At 40.5% G+C, this 25,646-nt stretch overlaps 1 protein-coding gene and 1 long non-coding RNA gene across 2 annotated transcripts in view; one reads left to right on the top strand and one right to left on the bottom strand.

Annotated features, from left to right (window-relative positions):
• The window catches only part of ADARB2 (adenosine deaminase RNA specific B2 (inactive)), a 623,258-nt gene that overhangs the window by 251,133 nt on the left and 346,479 nt on the right, over positions 1 to 25,646 (bottom strand). The gene's annotated exons all lie outside the window — the stretch shown is intronic.
• LOC142488794 (uncharacterized) lies at positions 14,025 to 18,979 on the top strand. Its single transcript, XR_012799665.1, has 3 exons — positions 14,025 to 14,061; positions 14,961 to 15,014; positions 17,962 to 18,979. It is a non-coding gene; the product is annotated as an uncharacterized LOC142488794 (long non-coding RNA).

The following is a 25,646-nucleotide window of genomic DNA, read 5'->3' as shown; positions in this document are numbered from 1 at the left end:
CGCCTCTGGAGAAAATCTCATATTCTCACTGACTTCCTTCACTACAAATGTATTCTATCCTGTTTCAACTCTGCCCTCTCCCAGGCTAAACACTAGGTTAATCAAACACTAACAAGTCTAGCCTACGCCACCTCTTCTCTGTGTTTGATTCTCTACTCAGACCACCATGTGTTGTTCCCTGTTTTTCTTCCTCCATTTCTCCTCAGGACTTTGCTGACTATTTCAGAGTGGATTACAGCACATTCATCAAGACATCCCCTCTGTATCGTCACATTCCAAACCTACTCTGCCTAACTCTCCTTACTTGACTATTTTTGCTGTCTCAGAGGAAGTGTTGCTGCTTCTCTCCTCTTCTCCTTCTACACCGTGCCATCTTGACCCCATTCCCTCACATCCTCTCAAACATTTTAGATTCCACTATAATCCTTACACTCACACATATTTTCAACTCCTCCCTCAGCTTTGGTACCTTTCTCACCTCCCTTAAGCATGCAACAGTTATACTGTACCTTTACTCAAAAATTTCAAATGTCACCATACCTGTCTCTATCACCCTGTCTCCCCCGCATTTTACCTCTAAAGTCCTGGATACCTTGAATTCTCTAGCTTGCTTCATTTCCTTACCTCCTATTTTCTCCTAGATCTCTACAATCTGGCGTCTGCACTTCACTGAAACAGCGTTCACCAAAATAACTAATTATTTCAATGCTGCCAAAGACCGAGGTCATTTATTTTACTCAGCCACTCTATCTTTTGATACTGTGGACCAACCTCTTCTTCTTCACATTCTCCATAGTCTTGGTATTTATAGCAGAGTTCTATCCTGGATTTCCTCTTCCCTCTCTCATCATACTTTCAATATTTCGTTCACCACCACCTTTGGCGATCTCTCTGTGGGCATCTCACAGGGGTCTGTCCTAGAACCAGTCTTCTCTTTTCTCTTTATAATTCTCAGTAGTTGATCTTGTCACATCTTTATTGTTCAAATATCACTTCAATGCTGATGACACAAATTTACCTTTCAACCCCTGACCTTACACCTGCTGTCCAGACCAAAGCCTCTTAATGTCTCTCCACTACATTATCCTGGATGGCCCTCCACCAACTTAAACTGCACATGTAAGACGGAGCTCATTATACTTCCTCCAAAGCCTGGCCCTACTGCCCCCTTCTCCATTACAGTTGGCAGCACAATCATCCACCCAGTATCACAAGGATGCTGTCTAGGAATCACATTGGACTCTTCCCTCATATTCTCCTCTCACATTCCCAATGTTGTTAAAACCTGTCGAATTTTCCTCCACACAATTGCAAAGATATGAAGTTTCTTCTGTCGTTCTACTGCTAAAACTCTAACTCGTGCCCTCATTCTCTCCCTTCTTGACTATTGTAACCTTCTACTGTCTGGCCTTACTGCCGCTCACCTGTCTCCCCTACAATCTATCCTAAGTGCTGCTGCTAGAATAATTTTACTGCCTCCTAAATCTGTCTCCGCATCGTTCCTGCTGAAATCCCTCTTATGGCTACCTACTGTATTAAATCTTGTATTACTTCTAAAAATTATTATTTGCTCTTTTAAGGTTATACACTCCTCTGCTCCATCTTACATCTCAGCCCTAAGTTCTCATCCTACACCTTCTCGCCTCTTCCAGTCTGCTCAAGGATGTCTTCTGTCAACCCGTTTTGTATCTAAGGCTGCGCTTACAGCGCCGGCGACAGCAACAGCGACGTCACTTCAAAACAAATGTATTGAAGCCATTGCGTGCGCTTATAGTAAGCGCAACGCGACGGCGAGATGGAGTGACGGCTTGGTCGCGGTCACTGGAAGTCAAGTCAATTTGATTTTTCCAGCGACCGCAGCATGATGTCACTGTCGCGTCGCGGTCACCGGCGACGGCTCTATAAGTGCAGCCTTAAGCCCTCTCTCTCCTAAACCCTTTCTCACTCATGGCCCCACACCTCTGGAACACCCTTCCCCTCAATATCCAACAATATCCATAAAAACCCTCTTTGTTTACCCTTAAAGGCCCATCTTAAAACCCACCTTTTTATTGAAGCAGTTGAGTTGCTCCGCTTGCTTATACTATACATCTCATATGCATTTACCACGACCCTTGCAGATGCACTTACCAGAACACCCTCCTACTCTCTCTGTAAATTCTCCCAACTTACCATTTAGATGGTAATTTCTTTGGGGGCAGGGACTCCTTTACCTAATGTCTCCTTTTATGTATGGTGTGTATTCCTATTATGTCTCCTGTTACTGTATGTCACATGTATTACTGCTGTAAAGCGCTATGTAGATGAATGTCACAATACAAATAAAGATAGATTGACAGATGACAGAGACTCAAATGAGGCCATCTCATACAGTATCATTCTTGTAACAGGGACTTAACCCTGTTTTAAACGAGGCTTAAATATAAGCCTGCAGTGGTCTGAGGAATCCAACAGGGAGCTGGTTAATTGCAGCTAAACAATTAATCAGTCCGCCTGGATAATCAGACAGCTTGAAAGCCTCCTGATGGGATCTGACAGAGAGACTCTTGAGCACACAGAAGGGCTTTTTGTTGTTAGCAAGACACCACAGACTAGACCTCAATTCCAGGGTGCAGTGAACACGGGAACCCGCCAGAGTCTGGCCCCTCAACGGACACCAACCCAGACCCAGACCCGGACATGAAGGCCCCCTGCTTTGAGGTACCGCTTTTGGACTTTGTGATCTTAGGTTGGAAAGAAGCTTATCCTCCCAGCCCTGCAGATAGTGACCGGGGATGTGAGTTAGCCCTTACAAAGGGAGAGGCTGTTTTTTTATTTGTTGTATTTCCTTAAACTGTGTCATTTAAAATACAGGCTGAATGAAAGAATTTATTAAATTTCCCCAAAACTGTCTCCCTTGCCATACCTATGAAATGTCTCTTACAATCCCCTATTCACAAAACTCTGATAAAGTTAATGTGGCAAAATAATGTTATGTTATTTGTCAAAGCTAAACTTCCAGTCCAGACACTGCAGTGTTTTACTTGGGTGCAATGCTGTGTAAGGTATAATTAAGATAATATAGCATTATTTCCGTGTTACTTCCTTCTCCTCCCCCTTCACTCCAGCAAAAGTCCAGGGTCTGAATACTAAGTCTTACATAACAATCTTCATTACAGCTCTTATTTTTGCATATAATTAGCTTAGTGAATATGACAATAACACTCTAGGAACAAAAGGTCCGTTCTTGTTTTAAGTAACATCACGTTATGTGCCCTGACTTAATGGGGTTTAGTAAATTCCCTCCATAGTGAGCAAGGACACACAAAAAGCTATAGAGAACTTGCACATTTTTAGGGATGTATTTATCAAAGTTTCTTAGCTGTGAAACTGCAGTTACACTGGTGAATAAAAAAAAGTACAAACACATACCCACATTAAGTCATAGTTGCTAAACGAATCACAATGTGCCCTCCTACTGTCTCTGTACGTTCCTCCTACATACCAATTAGATTGTAAGCTCCTAGAAGCAGGAACTCCTCTTCCTAAATGTTACGTTTGTCTGAAGCACTTATTCCCATGACCTGTTATTTATATTATATTATTTGTTATTTATTTGATTACCACATGTATTACTACTGTGAAGCGCTATGTACATTAATGGCGCTATACAAATAAAGACATACAATACAATACAATACAATACAATGTTGCTTTCAAGCAATACACCCTTACTACATCCACTCCATTATGACACTGGGGATCCAAGTGACAGTGAACATCTCTGGGAGGCTGCCTTTCACATAGGGATACAGTATACACAGATGGACAAGCACAAACACCCCACAAATTATTTAATTACAATTACAGATGGAAACTTTTTAAGGTATTATAAAGCTTGAAGCAGCAACCCTTCCATTTTCCTTATTGAATTTAAACCATTCTTTTTTTTCACTGCGGGGACCCTCTTGTTACGGAGATCCTTACTAGTTTAGTTGCCATTGTTACTTCCTGGACAGTTAAATGTTCATCCAATAAGAAGCAGCAATGTCACCGCTTCCCCCCATGCACCAATGATGTTGAGGTTTCTGATTGGCCAGTGGTAGGTACCCAGAGCTCAGTGCAGTCTGAGGTAACCTCAGAGGCTATAGATTAAGGAATCATGATTTTTTTAACACTAAGAAAAACCTGTTCCAAAAAGCTTTGAAATGCTTTTCAGATATATTTGTTGTTTTAACTTGGTACACTCTCTTCTTACAGTACATAGTAAGTTAAAACTCTGTAAAACTGCATATGATTCTCCAAATGTGTTGTATTGGAATTGATATCTGCAGATATTCACACTCTTTCTGAAAATGACACATCTAATAAGAGTTATAAACACATCCTGAGGTATATTCCACTTCGACAGAAGAAAGTTTTACTAATATCATTGAAACTTTAAAGTTTGCATTTATACATAAAATTAAGACATAATATTGGATAAAACAGTTAGGAGCTTTTGTAGAAATGTGCTCCAGAGAAGGGATACTTTCATGTCAGTGATATTATCTTTTTGGAGAAATGTTATTTCTATTAATTGAATGAATGAGGATGATGCACCTGGATAATAAAATATAACAATTTACATAATAATTAAGGAATGGCCCAGGTCTGAAATAAATTCTGCAGTTAGAGTCAAATTTTTGAACCGAAGCGAAATGCAAACCAAAACCAGAAAATTGCTCATCCTTGGTTTCCGGGGGGGGGGGGGGGGGGGGGATTGGGGGAAGAAGGCTTATTTTTAGTTTTCTCTATAAAAAAAAATGTTTCTAACAAATCTGAATTTTCCCATGTCTGGTTTGTGGTGCTAACTCTGTACAGTACCTGCAAAGGTTAATAACGCCAGGAACTTTCAATATGAAAATGTATGAGGAATGGCACTTTGAAATAAAGATAGTCAAAAAGTAATTACTCTATAGTAACTATATTGTTCATCCTTATGGGCCTATTCTAGTAGCTCCGAAGTTGTCAGTGCCCGAGCCGCCCGGTTTGACATGTTCAGAAGCAGCGGAATAAAATGTGAGAAAAATCCCTATTCTCTATTGGAAATCACATCTTCTGAGCCACTTCTATAATAAGTGATAAACCGCACGGCTTGTACTTGCTTTAGAAGCGGAATGACCTGAGCTGGTGCTAACTCCATCCTCAGTCTGACTTATGGGTTTTAGCTCTCTTAGCCAATCCCATATTTCAGGCTCTGGATGTAACTCCCAATACCAATCTCACCCCCCCTGAGGTGGCGTGAAAAATATACGAGAAGCGGTTTGCATAATCTGAGCTACTAGAATAGCAGTTTTAGTTTAAAAAAAAAAGTGAGTTGGAGGCTTGTTTGACAAACTTATTGGATTGGCATAGCCAGAGTGAAACTGCTTCTAAATAAAGCCTTTTAGACACGGATTGGACATGCAATGCACTTTATAAGAGGTCTGTCACACTTCGGCGTTACTAGAATAGGCCCTTAGTGTTGCATAGAAATCTGGTAGCTGTAATTGGTCTTCGAGAAATATACATTTAATTTGATAGGTTCATGAATAGTAAAACATATTAAAATACTGTAATTCTTCATTGTTGATTTTTTAAAATTTTATATTTGCATTATAAGAAAAGTATCTGAATAAACAAATCCATTGTGTTAATGCCAATTTGTTAACTTTCTAGAGTAGTTGCAAAACAACATATATAATGAGTTCCTACTGTTGTTACATTAGGTTTGATATAAAGGGGCTTGGAGAAGTAGTGTGACCTTTACTGGATTTTCATTAGATCCTGAAATAGTTCTTGTTATCAGGTTTGAATCATTTACACTGTCCAGTGTTGTTACATAGATTATCTATGGAAGTTGTAGGTTTTATTTTCATCATGTGAGTTTAAATGTTAAGTAACTTCGTGTAAGTTTAAAGGATTACACTTGAGGTAGCTACTAGGTCCTGCATTTTAGAATACACAATGATTTGTATCTTTAGATCCGAGTTTTTCAAAGCATTGCAACTAGGTCCAAAGGGAAAATGTCATAAAACGTCTTTTTACCCGTATAAACCTCTTTCAAGGCTGAATATGCTTAGTGCATGAGAACAGCATGGTTCTTCATTTTGGCTTCAGAGTCTCAAGTACAGCAGGCATCTCCGACTGCTTAATAAGCAATGTTGAAAGCCCATAGGTAAAAGAAGAGCTTTGATAAGAAATATTAATTTAGTTTAATTTACCATAATTAAAAAATCACTGAAATTAAAAAGCTTGTATTTTCTTCAACATTATTTCTTTCACCTCCTAAAAGTTATATTTTATTGTTGAAATCCTACAGTTAGAAATGACATACAATAGTAATTAAATGAAGGCTCCTGAACAATAACTAATGTAACCTTATGTTTATAAAACTTATAAGGCTGGATGGTTACAACCGGGACGTTTCCAATGGTATTTAACTTGTCAAATGTCTTTGCGCATTATAAATAATGCAGCTCAATAAATATTATTCCAGATAAACAAGCTATAGAGTAATGAGCAAAAACAACATAAAAAGAATAACAGTTAACAGCCTGAAAAACAATGGATTACATTTTTTATAGCAGAGAATTAGGTGAAATGCAATGATGTTGTTATTTGTGAGTCACTGCATATTCGCTAAGCCAATTCATTAAAATGTACTGGGTGCAGGGTGTTTAAAGCTCCATGGTTAATGAAAGTAAAGATATTTAAAAACAGATCTTAAACAATAGTGAAGAAAAGCATGACTTGAACAGGAAGATCAACAATATGCTACAACTTCAAAATAAAGACATTTACCAATTTAACACATTTTGACTTCATATAGTTAGATGTAATTGATGTAAAATAAAATTGTAAATATACATCAATAATTTTGGATTAATATTCAGTTCATTTTAATACTTAAAAAGATTACCATAGAAATATAAAACTGTGTGTGTTTAGACATATATGTATACATATTTTGAGCCTGCAAATAAGTAATTGGGGCTCATTGTTCCTTTAAAAAGGTGCTATGTGTACAGTATGATCTATACAAGACATTGAGATAGATAGATAGATAGATAGATAGATAGATAGATAGATAGCTTAACTGGCACCTTGAAGAAGTTATAAAACCTACCCAGGGAGAATAATGGAATACCACGTCTTCATATTATGTTCAAGGTCCGTCATAGACTATAGATTACCCAGATGCATGATACTGGCGTCTTGCTCTTTTCCAAACTACTGTTGACTGTGTTAAATGCCCTAAAACAACATTTGTGCTAGCGTACGTTTGTGCAAAAATGATTCTGTGCACGGTAGAAAACGTATGAACGGCAAAATTATGGGAAGTTTGACACTGAAATGTATATAGGTTAAATCTGGGTGGTATGTGACCTTTGTAATTTAAATGTAAGACCTACAAGTATTTTTAAATACACCACTAGATATGACCTGTTGGTCTGCAACAGATAAATATGAGAGATGTCATTTTCTTTCTCTTCTCAAAATCCTGTATTCTTAGCACTAAAAGTAATTGATATGTAATAAAATGCCAAGATAATATGTATTGTGAGTATTTTTTTAATATTCTCTAGGATTTTAATAATATTCTTGTCTCCTTCCATCACCCCCTTTTTTTAGTAATGATGAAGAAGAATGTGCCAGTTTTTCAAATCTCCCTCAATCCCCCATGTCACCCCCATCAACTCCCCTCTCCCACACCTCCTGTCACTTCCATCACCCACTTTTTATATAGTCATGGTGACGTCATACTTCCACTATTCCGTCACTCACCCCCATCAACCCCTATCTCCTGTCACTATCTCCATCACCCCTTTATTTGGTCATGATGATTTCAGACTATGCCCCCATCTCCTGTTATCCCCTCTCTCATGTCACCCCTCCTCACCACTGTCTTCTTTCACTCCCCTCTATCACCCCCATGTATTTGGTCATGGTGCCCCCAGACTACCCCCCCCACTTGAGTCCCTTCCTTTACTGGATCTTGATGACATCAGACTGATGAAGAAAGTGATATTTTCCTCTCCCTCCTCCCCTCTAACTCCCCTACATCAACTCCCCTATCCTGTCACCCCCTCCATCTAATTGGTCAAGATGATGCAGACTAAACTACCCCTCTCCTGTCACTTCGCCCCTCATTATCCACCCTCTCATGTTACTCTCCCCTCACACCCTTCTCCTGTCACTTCGCCCCACATTATCCACCCTCTCATGTTACTCTCACCTCATACAACTTCTCCTGTCACTCCCCTCCTCATTATCCACCCTCTCATGTTACCCTCATCTCAACCCCTTCTCCTGTCACTCTCCTCCATCACCCATCTCATTTGGTCATGATGATGTCAGACTAAATTCCCCCTCTCCTGTCACTGACCCCTCAACCCCTCTCCTGTCACTCTTGGTCATGATGAAGTCAGACTGAAGAAAAAAAAAGTAGAGCTTTCTTTCATAATATAGTAAGATAAGGGAATATTCATCCAATTAAAAAAAAAAAACATCCTACATTAAACCCTGCCCCTCGTTAGAATAAGCTGCAATCACATCTTCTCTCTACCTTCATTGGTTTTCAGGATGTTATTGAGGTAACCAAGCAGATGCTGGCACATACGACATACGACATGTTACATTTTCTGGACAGATAAACAGACGGACATAAATAACCAAAACATTTCTAATGCTTCAGAGGCATCAATAATATAAAGTTGACCGTAAGACCCATCAGCACTATTCATGTAGAGGAGAAACTGCATGACGAACCTGTCCACAAATTCAATAACAATACGGACTACAGGCAGCAGTTTTCTATTACTTCTCCCTTGTAGCTGATGTTACATACAGTGTGTTCAGCAAGTGCTTGCACAGCCCTCTCTCCACCCTAGAAGACTGAGTAGGAAATGCGGTGCACAATGAAATCGGAAATCATAAAAGAAAGAAACAAAGAAGTGCGCTCCCATAAAAAATGTATAGTTTTAATTGTTCATCTAAAAACCGGAGGTTATAGCCCACCTATGCGTTTCACATCTTGATAAAGCGCTACAGCGTGAAATGCATAGGTGGGCTGTAACCTCCATTTTTAGATGACCAATTAAAGCTATCGATTTTTTATGGAAGAGCGCCTCTGTTTCTATTTTTTTTAATGATTTCCGCTTTCGCAGTGCACAGCATTTCCTACTTAGTCTTCTGCTTCTACATTGAGTGGTACTGCATACAGAATACCCAAGGAGCGTCAGGACGGATGCTTGGACTTTTTATTATGTGAGGAAGTTCACTTGTGGTCACTCCACAGTTCAACCGTTCCTATTGTGACGGGCAAGGGTAACCAGGCTTCATAATAAAGGTTTAGCCCTCTGGTTGCCCTTGGGTCCCTGGCAGATATCTAGCACTATAAGCAAGGGGCCATGTATCTTTACATGAAAAGTTAAAGTGACCCCTGCTTTACCACTATCCATGTTCCCTTTACCCCAGACTCATGAAACTTGCTGTGTGTAAGTTTTAAGTGGGATATTTGGGCGAGATTGCAATTATTTTGTTTGCAGGAGTTCGGGGGCCGGAGCTACCGGTAGAACCTTAATTCTGCCCGGCGAGCAGGCATGATTTGCCGGTAAGCGAGTAGAATTACACTGAGACTGTCCAGCGTTCACCAGACTCCTAGTTTTCGAGCCCCGATATCTCAGTCCTAAGTCCTGTACAGTCATGAGTCTCCCCAAGGTCCCCCATTTATTAAAATATGTTTTCCAATGTTTGATACTTTTATTATAAGGCTCTATGCAGTCTGCCTGGGCATCCCATTAGGGTGCTAGCAAGTCTGCATAGAGTCCGTAGTTCAAAGGGGAGAGGATGTCCAGAGGTGTGACAATGTTTGGTGGGCGAGAAAAGGCAAATTGCCAGGTCTGGACTGCAGGTGGCAATGAGTTAGTCAGAGGGGGGATGCCGCCATAGAGTTTTCTCCTCTTGGCTAAAATCATATTTTCTGCTCATCCAACTTTGAGCCTGCTTGGCACACCTACTCCTCTGATGTCACCCGAGGGATGAGCCCCTCTTTCTATTGGCTGGCGGGGAGGAATTCCCATGCTCCGATGGGCTGTTCCTTCCCCCTCCATTCTGGGTATAGCCCAGCGGTGTATGTAAGGTGCTGACCAAGAGAGAGAGTGGGCGCAACCAATGACGAGTCAATGAAGCTAGGGTGGGCTTTTCAAAGTTGCTCTCTTCGAAATAACAGAGCAACTGGCTTCGTTTGGAAGCCTGAAAAGTTTGCTTCACAGAGACTGTCAGACGCAAAGACCAAGTTCTCAGAATTGAACATAGTGGTCGCGGCTTGGAACTGAAGCCGAAAAGAGGACCAGGAGAAGCGGATGTACTGTATATCCCGGTCAGGGTAAGCTCATCCATGCGTGAGCCCTGCACCTAGGAAAGCCTAGATTTTCCCCCCAGACCACCAGTTAGTGCATTTTCAACTGTTTCTTGTGTATTTATTCTTGTTGTACGTGGGTTTACAAAATAAATGCAATTTGCTTTTACTATCTCATTTTGCCTAATGAATGGTCCCGGTAATATATAAATGGTGTAAAAAGTACCTGGTCTCCTGTGACACCTATCATTTGGCTGAGGGAAGGTATCGATATTTGGCTATATTTTCCCAATATTGTACACTGCTATATCTGGACACTGGATGTGTTAGCCTTCTACAATTGTGATGTTTGAGCGTTTGCAGACAGGGATAACTTACTTTATTCCAATGCAAGCCTTCCTTAAATGTATCAAAAGGTTATTCCCCTGATGAAACCTGTAAATGCTTTAAACATGCATAATATTTTTCTCTCTATGTTTTTGACACCACTCCTCTACCTGGACTATCTCTCCCTCCTACCCTTATCTGTATTGGCTTTCTGAGAGATAGTGTGGGATGGATAGAGGGATGCAAAACACTTGCCCATTCAGAGGCCCCTAAGAAATTCCATTTGGAATTAATTTCCAAAAACATTAAGACAGCAGCCAATGCTTTGCTATTAGCATGGATATATTTGTTTATTGAAGTCAAGTAGACTGTTCAATTCTTTACAAAAGGTTGTTTTCTGTTTGGCTATGTGGAATTGAACCTTTAAACAAAAATCTTCAAGTCCATCAAAAATAAGTATTAATGAGGAATCTGCTGGAATGTTTGTTGTGTTGCTATGCCAGAATGTATCTTTATTATCACAATTGTGCTCTACACGGTCCGTACTCTAAAAAAATAGTCTTTATAATATTTACCTTCACTTTAACAATAAACTACTATGATTGATTTAATGAAAGCCATAAGAGGTGCAAAGCAGTAAGATATCTCATGGCCCATCTCACATCCTTCCTCTCTAAGATCACTCTGCATGTAACATTTACTGTAATAGACTCTGAATTAGTATCTGTAACGGCTGGACTCTAAGATTTTGTCTCAGTGTATGAAATATGCTCAGCCAACTGAGGAAAGAACACTGCATGAATCCATTTGTAATTCTGCCATGTGTTCTCCACAATTGTGTCCCTGTGCACCACACTTCCCCAGTGTGCCATGGCAGGTCCCACGTCCCCAGGCCGGGATGTTTTCTCCTTGTGTGTACAAATGTTCTCAGACGCGAGAGAGAAACATGTCTTGTAAATAACTTTAATTCAGCCCCAGTTGTTCCCACGGACTTGCCCTTCACCCACCATACTTGCCCAGTGTGCCCCATGACTGCTTAGGTGCACCAAGCCGGAATTATATTTCGGGTGCTTGTAAAGTGTGTTGCATGTTTGTACTATAGGAATAGGCTTGTGTTGTATTATCCCTGCATGTCCCTTATTTGCCCTACCTGTACCATACAGATACTCCCCATAACTACAATGTGTTATCAATGTATGCTATGTGTCTCTATGTGGCTTACAGTAGTTCCTAAGGCCTGGTCCCTGCTGGCTACTGCAGCGCCCGCTGTGGCGGACACTCCAGGGGCGAGAGCCCTCCCCTCAATCGCGCCGGGTCCGCTGCGAGGGGGGGCCGCAGCACTGTGGCGAGAGTTGCTCCTGCTCCCAATAGAATTGAGAGCAGGACTCGCGACGGAGCGCTAAGCCACGCCCCCCGGCGGTTCAGCCAATGAGGGCTAACCTGCCGGGTGATGTCATGGCCGCGCCCCCGTCACTCCCCCGGTCTCTCTTCCTGCAGCTCACTGCAGACCGGGGAATCGGCTGCACGCGCCGCCAGTCTCGCGGGCGTGTGTGCAGCGGAGGTACTGGGGCCTCAGCCTAAGTGTTCCCCGAGGTAATACAATGCCCCATGTTAAGAATAGTTTTAAACCTGAGGTTCTAAGCCCACCATGTCACCCCTTGGCTAGCAGGGGTAGGGTTTGATATGCTAAGGATTTGGGGCCTCTCACAGCTGGGAACCGGGGTGGGGGCAAAATCCTTTGTAATCCCTCAGACTTTAAATCGCGTTGCTAATTGGCAATGGTTATAATTGTCCCTCTGCCCCGAGACCTCAGATTCATCTTTTTTGTTCCCACAGTACATAAGCTCAGACCTGCATCCCGTGTAATCCGGTTACCTGCAAATATACAGCCCGTGTCTAGGCTGTGTGTGTGAGACTCCGGAAAGAAAGCCTGCAAGTCCTTTTCAGAACTGTGCCTAATCACAGAAAATAAACACTTTTTGTTCTGACCTTAAGATGATCCTGGGTGGTAAGCCAGCTATGGCACTGCCATATACCTATATGGAATAGGTGTCTCCAGTTGTCTGCATTAGTGTTACTTTTCTGGACTTTGCACAAACTGTTGCTCGCACCAAAAGAAGCACTTTTTGTTCTCCCAATAAAATTACTCCAGGAGGTTGCCTATAGCAGTATCTGGCATCTAGGAAACTAGATGTTCCCCATTATACCCCTGTCCTGTATTGTTGTGATGATATGTACTGTGTGATTTTACTGTTAGCTTCAGCTAAATAAACTCTGGTTTGTTAAACCCCTGTGTTCGTCTTGCATTTCGAAGATCTTTGGTAGTCTGATCAACCCTGATCGTGACAGTATCTACGGGGAGGAATCAATACAATTGAATGATCATTTGCTCACCCGAAATAGTACAGATGTGAATGCTGTTGGTGCAGTGAAATTTCATGCTAGCTGTGATCACAGGTCTCCGGCTGAACTAACAGCCAAAGTATCGATTCTCTGCCCCTCTCACTAGGATTTAGATAAAGGAGTTATCAAGTAGGGTTTCAGCCTCTATATTTACCTAATTAGTAGTTAATGCTATGTTAGTGCTATGCAGAAAACCCAAACAGTGCATCTAAACCTTCAACACATGTAAATGTCCATTAGAAATGTACAGAAGTAACTGGATATATAAAGCAGCAGTTCCTCTTGCCCAACAAGTGTAGAAATATATATGCAGTGAGTTGAAAAAGTCACATAACTTGATAGAAGTATAACAATCTGAGGGCCTCATGCAGAGAGCATCGTTATTTCAAAACTCGCCATTTTTTGTTCAATTTCCTTCAGAAAACGGCATAAAATGGCGAGTTGCGAAAAACGCGCCATTTTTTTATTTCTATGTTTAAAACTCGCCTCGCGGCTGGCGAGAACCTCCATCGCGCCATTTTTAAAACTCTCCGAATGCAGAGAGGTGCGAACGGCAAGTTGCGGCTGTTCGCGCCAAAAAAAGGCGCGATTCTCGCATTTTTGCCGCGCCACGAAAATATGGCAAGATGGCGCTCGCCGCCTATAGTAAAGGGGAAAAAAAAGGCGCGAATTTGTTTTTACACGTTTCTGAAGCGCGCATCTCGCCAATTTAAACTCGCCACACGCATCCATGTTAAACATAGCAGAATTCGCACTTTTCTGCATATGGAGAATAAAACTCTCCAAAAAAGCTACTTTTTATGAAATTCGCCATTTTTAAAATTCTATGCTCTCTGCATGAGGCCCTGAGTAGACATGCACTTTGTAACATTACTCACTGTCTTCCTTGTAGGCAGAGTGGCTTGAACTGCACGGCGTGCTCCAATCCAAACAGCAGCAGCAGCAGCAGCAGCAGCACAGATCTCTATGTTAGTGCTATCTGAACTTTATTCACATGGTCCATACTTATTTACTTAACTAATATTTAATTAAAGAGATAGTACCTGTTCAGGCAGCAATATCTACCATAGCTGCTTTAACTAGGACATAAGTACTAATTTACCCAAACAAAAATTTGAAGATAGGAGTAAAATAGAATTTTTAATACTTAAGTACTTTAGCTGTTAAATTAAAGACACACACACACACACACACACACACACACACACACACACACACACACACACACACACACACACACACACACACACACACACACACACACACACACACACACACACACACACACTCTCTGCTATTTTCTACTAGATTTGCCATATATCTAAAACAAGAATACCTGTTCAGACAGCAACAACCATCCATCCGGCTATTATACAAGAATAGAAGAAGCATACATATGTTTCCTTGCACGGTCAAGTACACCTATTCAATATTACTTAATTGAAGTCCTTCCAACAGATAGTATTCTTCTAGCAGAAGTTTTTAAGTGCAGTAAGGCTACTGTCAGAATCACTTACGGAGTATCCTTATATGTTACAATCTCAAGTTACTACCTACAGTACAGTAACAGTCTACAGCCACTATTAACTATTCCAGTATATTAATTATTTATGGTGGTTACTGTTTTGGACCTGCTCTGGACTATTTCACTGTATTCCCTATTTCACGAGTGTTTATTTTAAATAGTAACCAACTACAGATCTATGGTTTAATTAAGTTATTACTCCTTGATTTCGAGTGCAACATTGCACTGCTTGCCTGCTCCCATTTCTTTGAATCATAATTAATTTGAAAATACAATAATCTTAAACATGCCTGTGCTTTGTAAGAAATCTACGCATTGTATGTGATGCTTACTGTTTTCTAGTCTTGCAGATGTTCAAGATATTAATACAATGATTTACCAATCACTAAAAAGCAGGTATGATATTAATTTTTTTAATTCTTTCTGTTTTTCAAATCTATATACAGTATACGTTTGACAATTCTCTGTACCCATCTTCAGAAAATTAAATGGCATGGCACAGTATACTAAGTAAGCTTTGAGTTCCCCTGTTTGTTGGTTCAATTCCTGCTTGAGTCCTTATGATTTTCAGCAAATTACTTTATCTCCCCAAGAAGTACTTGTAAAAAGATGAAGAGCTACCCTGGTAAAATATCTCAATGAAAATAAATAATTATATTACCACCATAAAAACAGAGCACATCTCCCTACTGAGATCCAGTAGTTACAGCCATGTGATTTATAAGAACATGAAACCATTTTACCCAGTCAGGGGCAGAATAAATCCCACAACTTGGAATTTAACAGCTCTTTGCGGCTTTTCATAACAGAAGACTTTTAAAATCCTCTACCATTTTTATTTTCTACAATGCAAAAAGTCAAATGAGGTTCAGCAGCCTATCAGGTATATATCAGGTATACAGCAATGCAACTAATGGAAAAGGAAATTAACACTGAGTTTTGATCTGTGACTTTTGCCTATGACACACACACACACACAATCTTTGCATTGGTCAATTGGCTTGGCATGGACACAGATTTTGAAAGACAAATATGTGTTGGGTTTTTGTTTGCAACATATTACTGTGATTTTTTTTTATATAGCATATCTGTATCTGCTGCTTATCACATAACTAGTCATAACGAGTAGTCAGCCACCACAACACTAAAGGAGCATCATTGAAAATGCAAAGTGTACTTTGATGTGTTTGATGAATTCAAGCAGGTCGTGCCCCAGGACTGTTCATTTAGTGTACATGTAAATACAGACAAAATGTTTGCTGTGCCTGCAATCCCACAACTAGTGCATCAGTGATTACAAAACGCACAGATGGGACCCAGATAGTTTTTCATTGCTTGTTCCATATGATAGAACTCAACACATCTGGTATGCTATGAAAAGCATCTTTCCACTAATTTGTTTGTCAGTATCTATTGAGAGGACTATCTGTCATCCTGTCGCAGTTTGGTTGCCCTGAAATGTTTGAAGACAAGTCTAGTCACAAATTGTGACTGCTCGCCACTAGGGAGTTACTTGCTAAACCACCAGCTGTTCATAGTAACACAAGTAGTAGTTTTCTTTTACAAGCTGACATTTCAGTATAATCGGTCCTCAGACATTTAAAAGTCTTTACAAGAAGAAACCTAATCATCGCTGTGTCTGAATATGTGCGCATAGCCCGTCCTTCTATTCAGGTGAATATTCCTTCATATGATACCCCATGTGGGTAGATAGAACGCCTAAGGGTTGCAAAACACTTGTTGTTCTAAAGGTGTCTAACTTGATTTCATATATATATATATACAGCTCAACCCCATTATAACGCGATCTGTTACAACGCAAATCCGCTTATTCTTTATTGTACAATGCATAGAATTGTACATTATTTCTAACGTGATCTGTTTATAACGCGATGTGATTCTTTGGACCCCAAGCACAGCGTTATAAGCGGGTTGAGCTGTGTATATATATATACATATATATATACATATATATATATTTATATATATTTCTATATATATATACAATCATAATCTGCTTGCTTCTCATAAGACACACAATGAAAACAATATTCATTTAAAAAAAAATATATATATATATATATATATATATATTTTTTAAATGAATATTGTTTTCATTGCACAGTACAGTTTTTTTTTCTTCTGGATCAATGACATTTTCCCTACAATCATAATCTGCTTGCTTATCATAAGACACACAATGAAAAAAATATTCATTTAAAAATATATATATATATATATTTTTTTTTAAATTATTTTTTTTTTTAAATGAATATTGTTTTCATTGTGTGTCTTATGAGAAGCAAGCAGATTATGATTGTAGGGAAAATGTAATTGATCCAGAAGAAAACAAAACTGTACTGTATTAATTATGAACCCCCCAAATAGTACCCAGTTAATTAAAAGAAACATTTTGGAAAAGTAGAGACAGAACCTTAACCAGAGGCCCCATCTCTCTTTGTTGGTCTGCTAAATCTTTTATTGCATATAAAGTATTACAGGGTACAAGGTGCAGGAGCACCAAGCATTTATGAAATTATGAAAAATTATGTTTCAGGACTTACAAATAATAGATTTAGGGCAGAACGTGTGATGACCCGAATAAGGCCCTGGTGTAGGTGTAGGGAGCTAGGAGGATACCCTGGGCTTGGGGTAGAGATTAAATCACAGGGCTGGAAAGGCATTGCCTTTCCACCCTATCACCTCTCCCATTCTCCTTATTCCTCTTTTCTTTATCTGTGCCCTCCCCTTTTGTTTGATTTCATGAGTCAGTGTTAACTATGCTTAAGTATGCATTGAAATCTTTGCCAAGATGTGTGTACAATATATAATATATATGATGTATTTCCCCTCATTGTAATTTCCCTTCTTATTTCTATACCCCATAAAAATCTGCAAAGTGAACAGTTGAAAAAAATAAAATAATGATAGATTTAGTCCCTTATATGATAGTATACTGTGGGGTTATGTACATGTATCTCCTGGCTGCAAACCTGGTCCAAGGAGCAGCAAAAGCACTAGATTTATCAAAGAAAAATGTATTGGTTTTCAATCTAATTTTTTTCTTTAATAAATGCAGTGCTGTTATTTAAGCATCATGGTTTTCAATTTATTTTTTTATTCTAATAAATCTAGTATTATTCTTTTGCACCACTTTTTGGCTTCGTTTTGCAGCTGGAACACTTTGATACATAAATCCAATTTTTTTGTATTACATTTTTTAGTAACATTTCGTAATATTTTACAACCGAAACCATTTTTTCACATCTTGTGCAGAACATTTGCTAATTAAATACAAGGGTGTTTACTAATCAATATTTTCTCCATTCTCTTTTCTCCACAGGATATCCACTTTCTTTGCATCTTGGACCTCGGCACCAAAGACACATTCTATTCAACTCTACATAAACCCAATTTATCTCTTTGACCAACTCAGTAATGTCAACTGCTCTAAAAATATCCATTATTTTTATTGATGGTTAAGATATTAAAAAATAAAGATATAAAGATAAAATCTGCAAATACAGATCTACTGTATGTTGTGATGCTACATTATATTTAGTTTAGATTGAGATGTATCTACACAGCTATGCTGTACAAATACATTTGTGAATGGAATATATATTTGGAATATATATTAATATTTCTAGGCTAAAATGTTACAATTCTGGACAATAATAACATTTCCACTTTCCATAACCTGGTTATAATTCTGGGTATTAATCGCCCAGTATGCCGGGAATTTGTCAGCTCACCAAATTTTAAATGTGTCTATTTCCTTTTGTTTGTTGCTGGCTTGGTTTGTCCTACTGTCATGATGCCCAGACTCTCTGATTCCTGTCCTCTGTGTGCTGGGGTCTGCCCCTGCTCTGTACATACATGGCAACATTTTCTCCCTCTCAATCAGGAGATCTGATCCCGCCCATAATGACAACCCTGACTCCTTCCTGAGCCGACACTAGCCACACCCCCATGACATCCTTGCCCACTATAGTATATAGTTCCTGCCTGGAGACCTCTCCCTACTTCTGATTGCAGCAAGCATATACGGTATAGCCTGTCATTTGGAGACCGATTCGACCTGTCTGGCAAGGCAGCCTCAGGGAGGGGTAACGAGAAGGAGATACAGTATATAGATTGTTGTTGCCCTTTACTTGCAATGGGAAGGCACATAGGCTTTAGAGCAGTGATTCATAACTCCAGCCCTCAAGTACCACTAACAGTGTAGGTTTTAAGGATTCCCCTGTTTGAGCACAGGTGGTTCAGTCAAAATGATTGCTACTTGAGGATTGGAGTTGGGAATCACTGCTTTAGAGGGAGAAGGGAGACTTACCCCAAATCAGCAGCCTCCCTCTTAAAAAAGTAGGGTTAGCATGTGTGTATGTATGCCACTGTGTTGTATTGTGTGTATACTGTGTAGCCATGTGTAAGATTGGTGTACATATCTCTTTCTCATGCTGGCAGTAAACCTGGTAAGTATGCAGGAATGCCAGTAGTTATCATGGAGGTTTGCCCTCACACCCTGGTGAGGTGTCATATGTTCCCAAAGGAAGTGACAACATGCATTGTGCCCACACTTAGTGGTACAGAGCAGGTTTGTTCTCTGGGGGGTGATATAAGACACAGCACTGCCTAAAGTTAGAAGTCAGTTTCCTGTTGTTGTGCTGCCTGTTCACTGAGAGGCACGTGAAGGTTGCAACAGTGTTGCAGTGTCTCCTGCTGCTGTGAGTCAGTAAGCAGACGCAGCAGTATTAGAGGAGCTGGCAGAGTTAGAGGAGCTGACAGACAGAGCAGCTCAAAAGAGAGACAAAGCAGCTCAGGAGAGGAGATTACAGCAGCCAGAGAAGCTGGGCAATCTCTCTCTGAGAGTAAAGGTGGAAAGCAGCTCTATTAGGGACAAGGGACCTTCCTAAGAGAGTGCTGCAAAGAGATGAGTGGCTGAGCTGTTATCTGTGAGGGGCAGATTGCCCATACCACCATGCAAATAAAGATGCCCTTGTTAAAGATACCTCCACTGGGTGAGTGTGAAGTTACTCAGCAGTGGATGGCACCACCAAGAAGGAGTTCCTCACCAGGACCATCTCCCTGCGGAAGCACAGATCCTGATGAGGTGGAGGCGCTGCACATGAAGTAAGTTGGACTCGCACCCACTACCTCAGCTACCTGTCCTGATGACATCCCCTAATAACACCAAGCGGGAGACTCAAGAGTCCTGTTACTTGCAGGTGCACCACCACACACGCCTTGTAATGGGGGACTGGTTAGACTACACGGGCCAATATGAGATTGGGTGGGTCAGGCCAGAGGGAACACCCGTTACAACTGTATATTGTGGGTGTGTCATCTGTGTGTGTTTTGAGGAGGTGAGGAACACTGAGCAGGACACGGGAGGCTGATGGGGGCTTTACTATAGCCTGGGGATTGTGGTTGGGCCTGGCCACATATAGGTTGTATCTTCAGCGTGTTTCCTGTCTGAGCCTTGGGTAGTACAGTAGGGATCGGCAGACCCTAGAGAAAATTTTATTTTGTGAGCTGGGCAGGGAGGGATTGGAGTATGCGGGTATGTGTGGTAAACAGGGAGCTGCAGCCTGTTGAGCGGGAATAAGGATGGTTTATTACTATTAGTGATGTATTAGTGCTGTGAAGTGCTATGTACATTAATGGCACTATATAAATAAAGCTATACATACATACATACATACATTTAGCATATATTTGGTCTATAGTAGTCAAATCCACTGCAAGAAAATTATCCCATATCTGCTTAACTCTCAGTTGTTTGTATCTTTTCAGATGTCCTCCGTCCAATTTTGTTTTTAATCCCCATTAGTTACACGCCCCTATTGTCAGCCTCGTCACATGTCCCTTGTATCTGTACTGCTATTTACCTGCCCCTTTAACAGGGAAGGTATCTTACATTTTGTGTCTACATAATAACATGTAAATGCGATAAAACATCAGACTACATGGGAAAGAAAACTGCACCAGGAAAACAAAAAGAACTGAAAATATTACGACTTTAGTTATTATGCATAAAATTCTCACCATCTGAGTCATTAAAAAATGAATGCAGACTGAGAATGAATTTGTGTAAATTACTGTGTATGTACAGTATGCATATATGTGTTTATATAGTGACGCCAATGAACTGTAAATAGTGCGTTACAGTAGCAATACAGAACAGGGAAATAATATACAAAGTGTCACAAGTGCATTAAACAGCAAGTTAACAATGGGAATTAGGAAGTCCCTGCCATACAATGCAAATGGAATAATGGGGGACTTACAAAATACAATGGGAGCAAGTGCAGTTTGGAGTATATTTGAGGGAGGATGCAAGTTACATCAAGAGTCAGGGATGCGAAGAGTATCCACAAGTCCAAACTAATCAAATGCTTCTCTGAAGAGGTGAGATTTCTGCCGTTACGGTACTTGAAGATAGAGAGGAATAGAGAGAGTATGAGATGCAAAAGGGATGCATTAGATCTAACTTTGCCTTAAAGTAGTCAGCAAAGCCTTGAAGTGTGGTTGAAAGACTGAAAAAGATAGGAGGAGGTCGCAGAAGGCAGTTAAAGATAGAGAAAAGGTGACGGTTAGATTTGTGAGTATTAGTGTAGAAAATAAATGTTTAACTTTTGAGAAGCAGAGTTGAAGCAGAAAGGAGAAATTTGTAGTAGTGTTGGACCGGGTCCTACTTTAAAAAAAATTAAAAAAAATAAAACGTGTAACGGGTACTCTGCCAAAATCAAATGATCTACCTGGCTGGGTACCCGGTTACCCGGTTGGCACTTACATGGGGGTGGAGGAAGATGGCGGCGACATCTAGGCAGGTCAGCAGAGGTCCTGTGGCTGTGGCAGCATCCGCAGTGTGTGTTCAGCCCACGCGGAAGCTGCAGGACTCCATAGCAGTGTGAACTGGGGAACCATGTGAAGCTGGCTGTCCAATAGGAACGCTTCTGCTCCTGCTCTGGTCACATAGTTCCCCAGCTCACACTGCTATGGAGTCCTGCAGCTCCCGTGCGGGCTGAACACACACTGCTGATGCTGCCACCGCCACAGGACCTCTGCTGACCTGCCTAGATGTCTCGGGTTCCGGGTACTCGCTACATCACTAATTTTTAGTGAAGGAAGTCAGCAAAAGAGTGAGATTTCTTCCAGAGGAGCTCAGAGGAGTGAGTGTAGGAAGCCCGTAACTATGTTACAGCTATAGACCAAGCAATATTCTACGTGTGTTTTTTAAAATAAATCAGTTCTGTACTATGAGAAAATACTTGTAGAATTTTTTTAAAACAACTATGAATGACATGTGTAATGTTTTATAATTTAACAAGGCTTTTTTTTTTTTGTAGTAACAATTTACAAAGTCATTTAGTCATTTAGTGAACCCCCAAGCCGAATTTTCACTGATCGATCACAGGAGAACTAATCTATCGGCAACTTAGCTAATTACGCATCATTGTGTGGATTGTATTGATGCACATATTAAAAGGGGGGAAAAAACATCAGCTTTGACTGCTGCTTTAAACCAAGGTTAGGGATTAGAGTGGTGAGTGCATTGGAAAATAAGAAGGCATGATGGGTAAGGGCAGATAGAATTGTAGGAATTGACAAGATTGTCATGGTCAGAGGTAAAGCAGAAGGAATACAGGTTGGAGTTCAAGGGTAATTCCAGGGCAGAGGTATCAATGGAATGTTAATTTAGGTGTGTGGCAGGGGAGGCCGCAGGAATTGTGGGGTGACAAATGATATGAGATGATGTTCATAAAGTCTAAAAGGGGATAATGAAGGCAGAAAGTGAGCAGTTTTTAGTACATTCAAAGTGGCTTTCCTGGTGTGTACTGGAAGCAGTCCAATGGCAGAGGCCAAAGGCAAAGGATAAATAAAGGAAATGGAGGCCCAGGAAACAGAGGGATCATAAATATGGCAGGTAAAGTCTCCCAGGAGGAGGGTGGAGTTGTCAGAGGAAAGGCAGGAAAGGCAGGATTCAAAGTAAGATTGGAAGTTGAGCATGAAGAGTTAGGTAGTCGATAGATGACAACCGCCTGCAGAGAGGAAGAATAGGGAGAGGCTAGTTACCGGCAATGAGGAGTTCTACACCCTTTCCCTGACCTACAGGTGGGAGAAAAAGAAAGGCCACCATAGAAATGATTAACCTCTAGTGCAGAGTCAGATTGGGAAAGCCAAGTTTATGTCAAAGCAAAAAGATTCACAGAGTGGGAGCAGAGAAGAAAAGATGAAAAAAAAAAAAAAGAAACAGGATATACAGTATACAGTATATACAGGTGTCCCAAAACTATCTGAGCTACTTGGGACAATTGTATAATAAGAAATCAGATTTTATACTAGATCCAATTTTAAGGATTGCACAAAGAAACGTATGAGCAGTGAGGGTTGCACAAATTATATTTGTAGATCTGTTCTGCATAACTTTTGTTTTTTCTGGGACATTAAACTGTGATAGTGCCGATCTGGGCACTATCACACGTAAACTCCCATTGATGGAACGGGGAGTTTCTGTGCAATAGTGCCCCAAACGGCACTATCCCCGTTTAATTGTCTATTAACACTCATAAATATGCAAACATTTCAATTTTTTTTACCCATTTTCTATTTCTTTTCCTGTTGCTTGTCTTAAATAAGAAAATTGAGGCATTCCAGCATCTGTGCTGACTTCAGCAGTGCAGGACTTGTGCACCTCTAATTAATTAGTTTGAGCTCCTTCATGGCTGGTTTGCCCTCATTATGCCAAATTGTAGGAAATTCCTGTCTTTTATCTCCAATTGGTTCAATGCTGCAATTTATAGGAAATAGGGGCTTCAAATTGAAGTCAAAGTGGCTTCCAGGTGAGAGCACACTGACCAGCGATCTCGCAGTTTATTAAAGATAACCCTATAGCTCGCATAAGAAACATAATTTTGTAAAGAAGAGATATACACAAACAAACAACTAAAAGTAAAAAACTGGGCACCGTCCCCGATGGTCTTGTAAAAATCAATCCCTAAACACATCGAATATACATGTATTTACATAGTGTTTGAACACTTCTATTTCACACGATCTCACTGGCACATTTGTATTCTAACAAATATGAGGTTTCCTTTGCATGACATTGCTAGTGCCCTCTCTCATTTATTATATTCCCATATTTATAAAAACTCTGGGGTCGGGAGAGTCAAAGTTCACATTATTTGGGCGCAGAAGAATCGAACATTTTTTATTTTATCTGTCTTAGAACGGGGCACTTTTTATAGTCAACCCTTGTATGACATGTCTAGTGATGGAAACAGCATCATGCACCTGTATGTGGGTTTCTTTTAGCAGAACATGTTTCTCCAGGGCACTGTGGGGGTGCTAGATGACCACGCGGATCTCCAAAGTTAAACAGAAAGCAAAGAACTAGTGTCCACAGCACTGTCTTCTTAAGTAAGTGTGTAAAGACACTGACTGGCACGAAGTGTGCAGCAGGAGAACCTGGTTCAATTTTCAGTGGTGGCTCCTTGTGACTTTGGGCAAGTCACTTTATCTCCCTGTGCCCCAGAGTGCCAAGTTAGGCATGGACTGACCAGTGATGGTTAAGAGCCTAGCAGTGATCTGCATGAGCTTAGCTTACATTAACTGAAAGGAGTGCAGGTCGACTCCATGAGTGGAGCCCAGCAGAGCATCCATCAGACATCCGCAGGAGGCACGCACATTATCACAGGATCCTCGACGGAATCCAAGTAAAGAGTACCAAAGCATTTGCGAAGTACAGGCCTGCTACGTAAATACCCCAATTCAGAGCTCCATTAGTGTTCCGGCACTTTCACACAGGCCCTTATACATAGGGTCGGGTAGTATCAGAGAGAGAGACATGGACACACTTGCGCAGCGTTTTGTTGTGATTATTTATGTTCTTGCTTGTGTTATTTATTTATTTATGTTATGCTTGTGCATTGAAGGATCCTCCAGTAGATCATATGGTTTACCTGGGTATATGAAGACAATTACCTCCTAAATACTAAGGACTTAGGCCCCCACCTCAGTTTTAGGTGTTAGTCTGATGTAAATTAGAGGGGTTAAATATATCACAACGAAATGTATTGGGTGTTATATTTTCTTAAAGTAGACAAAATTATGGGTTATATGATGTGTAATATGGCCCATTCAAACAAAATTTAGATATAACATACTGCCTTGCCAAAACAATGTTTTGCATGTTAATGAGCTAATATGCCTTTGGACCAACACCGAATTAAAGTGTAACTTGTTCTGAAAAAAAAAATGGTGTAAATGTTATTAGAATTTAGCACACAATCCTTGTTTAAAAATGTGATTGCAAAAATCTTAAAATTCTCTTGACCACGCATGGGAAAATTGTAGTGTATTGGGTGACCAACTCCATACTACCTTTTCAAATATATGCAAGGTTAGAAATACATAAAGTACTATACTATAGTTTTGAGACAATTAAAACTGCTCCAAAATGAAAAATAAAAAATTAGAAAGTCTTTAACCCTTTGGGTGTCTGACTTGAGTGACCACGTCATGCCCCTCCAGGGGCGCCAGGACATAGTAGCTACGTCATTTAGTATTTTCCCATTTTCTAGGGCTGATGGCATTTTGGGCCAACAGAGGAACGAAGGAGGATGAGCTTTTCCTTTTCCGTTCCATTATCTGTGATACCATGCTGCCAAAGAGTGGTCACGTGATCATGAAGTGCAGGGGAGAGGGGCCTCCGGCACGCAAAGGGTTAAATAAGTTAGGTAGCCCTGTTTAACTAAACATGTTCTAAACATACTGTCTTGCTAGAAAAAGATATGAAAGGCCATCACTAGGTCATTATAGGCCAGGGATAGCAAACCATTGGCAGACGTGGCAATTCTGACACGCTGTGTCATCTAACGTGGCATTCTGAGCTTTTTCACAGCCCTCTTCCTCCTGGAGACGCAAAGCTCAAGTCAGGGGAAATAGAGGAAGCACATTCCTTGCTGGGCCTTTCTTTTCTATAGCTGAATATTTCATGGCTATACAGGAGCAGTAGCCCTAAAG

The sequence above is a fragment of the Ascaphus truei genome, chromosome 2 (assembly GCF_040206685.1).
Source record: "Ascaphus truei isolate aAscTru1 chromosome 2, aAscTru1.hap1, whole genome shotgun sequence".
NCBI lineage: Eukaryota > Metazoa > Chordata > Amphibia > Anura > Ascaphidae > Ascaphus > Ascaphus truei.
This window is presented reverse-complemented; position numbering and strand designations above follow the sequence as displayed.